Below are 2,470 nucleotides of genomic sequence, written 5' to 3'. Positions count from 1 at the left end.
AACTCCTAAACCACTGAGAATCATGACACAGCCAAGCTGACACAAACCTTAACCATCACACCAAAAGCATAATAAAGAAAAAAGAAAAGAAATTGGTTTCTGAAAATAACCTGAGCTATTAAAGTTTCTTTTGTCTTCCAAAATACCTATGTTAATTTAAATATATGTAAATTATCTGAGATTTCCATATCCTTTTTGACAATTAGCCTCAGAAAAGGAAGGGTTTTAGGATCAGGCCTCAGCATACCATACACTTTGAGGCCTGAGGTTTGCCATTGGAGCCCCAGGGAAACTTTTGAAGAGAGAATTCCTCACAACAGAGTGAATAACTTTAAAGAGATAAAAGAAAACAGGATAAATAATGTGGACATTGATGAGGTTTAAAATAAGAAAAAATGATTTCTTACTACAGTTTTCTGGATGCTAACTGAAAAGTTGGCATGTCAAACTTGCCAGCCATTCCACAGAAGTAGTCCGTGTGCAAAAAGATAATAGCCTTAGACACCGTATGGGTCAATTCTGCTTTGTCCATTAGGGTCGCTATGAGTTAGAATCAACATGATGTCCCCATTAAGTTTGGTTTTTGATAATACAGTTATCAGAAAATAAATGAACCATAAACAAGCACTGTCTATGGTGGTGAAATTTTAAATCAAAAGACAAAAATCACAACGAAAAAATCCACCCTTCAATTTCGTGTATGTAATAGAACTAAATTACTTTCCTTAAAAGTTATGAAATTTGATAGGGGTTGAGACTATGCTGAGAAGAAACAGTTTCAGAGGAATACAACCACGTACAGACTTTTCTTCCCCAGCCCCAGAAAATGACTAGGTGTTTTTTCAAAACAATATTTGTTTTATTCAATCATATACTTATTTTTTTTCAAAATTCCTTGGCACTCTTCAAGCTTCAGAGACATTAAAGAGTTTGTGAGTTCGTTGAGGGAGTGGGAGGGCAACTATAAACATTAAGCACATTAGAAATGAAAATTCAAGATCATTTAACTAAAATGTTCATTTGTTAAATCATTTGGTGATAGCAAGAATGAGTGCATTGCATGTCCTCTTCAAAATATCATCAAATTAGTGGTGATCTATGTAAAAGAATTGCTTAGGATGCAAATAAAGTTCAAAATAGTGCTAGGGATTTATTATTTGATCATACAATTCGTGAATCGGATAACAAACAGCGTGAGAACGTGTATTGTACAAAAGGTGAAGCAATACGGAGTCCTTACAGTCCGAGGAACAAAGAAAGTCAGGGAAATCCAAGAGGTTTCGATAAGTCTTTCAGATATTCATCAAAATGTCTCTTGAAGTCCTTTCTTCCTCAGAACTGTGTTTGGCTAAGAAGACAAACGACGAAGGTCTGAGGGGTCAATGCCTAAATAACCCAACTTATGTGGAATGCAGAGCAAGTCTAATAGGGCTCATTACAAATTAACTTAAAGAAACTAGCTAGTTGTTAACTCTAAGGTTTAGGTTTCTTATTGTCTTAAAACACTTGCTCCATGATACCAGGTTTCTCCATATTCTCCAGACTTGGCAGAAATGTCCTCAGTTTTCCATTTTTAGTCTCTACATGGATTTCTAGCTTCCGCAGTTTTCTCCTTTTGATCAAGCCCCCCAGGAGGTGCTGTCACTCACAATGCAGTAGACTTCTGCAAGGATTTTTACCACTTATTGTTGATTGCTCCATCTTTTCTTCTTATTTGCTGGTTCCTATGGTATTTCCATTTCTAGCAAATCTTGAAGGATTCCATAGGCAGAACATTGAACGATGCAGGAAGAACCAAAAGAAGATGGAGGGAACATACAGTCACTGTACCAAAAAGAACTGGCCAATATTCAACCATTTTGGGGGTTGGTATATGATCAAGAAACTAAAGATATTCAATGAAGAAGTTGAAGCTACACATTTGTGAAGAAACAAGCTTCCAGGAAGTGTCAGAATACCAGTGCAGGTGTTTCAACAAATTGATGACGCACTGGAGGTTCCCACTTGTCTATGTCAAGAACTTTGGAGAGAGGTGGGGGCCGAGATGCTGGAGTAGTCAGATGAATCCTGTGGTCACTCTTACAGCAAAGGCCTGAAAAAATTGAATCAATTATCTATGACAATCTAGGGACCCTGAATTTCAAAGGCAAAGTTGAGGAATCAGACTGAGAGGCATGGTGACGGAGAAACAGCACAGAATCAGCAAGGAGATACCAGACCTGATCTGGTGGGAACCAGCAGCCTACAAGCCAGATCTGATGGCCTGAGTGCAGTGAGGCAAGCAGTGGCATTTGGGACATGTTTTCCAAGTCGGCAGAGACCTAGTGGCGGAGAGTCCACTCCTGTGACAGAATCAGCAAAAACCACTGCTCCCAGAAAATGATAAGAACTTGCCCCCAATGTACAATGTGGACCAAAAAACAGCCCTTTGGAAAAAAAATATCTCTTGACTGACCCCTCCCTGTTCTGC

This window comes from Loxodonta africana, unplaced genomic scaffold (assembly GCF_030014295.1).
Source record: "Loxodonta africana isolate mLoxAfr1 unplaced genomic scaffold, mLoxAfr1.hap2 scaffold_51, whole genome shotgun sequence".
NCBI classification, from domain to species: domain Eukaryota; kingdom Metazoa; phylum Chordata; class Mammalia; order Proboscidea; family Elephantidae; genus Loxodonta; species Loxodonta africana.
The sequence above is the reverse complement of the archived record's forward strand: the minus strand, read 5'-3'. Positions refer to the sequence as shown.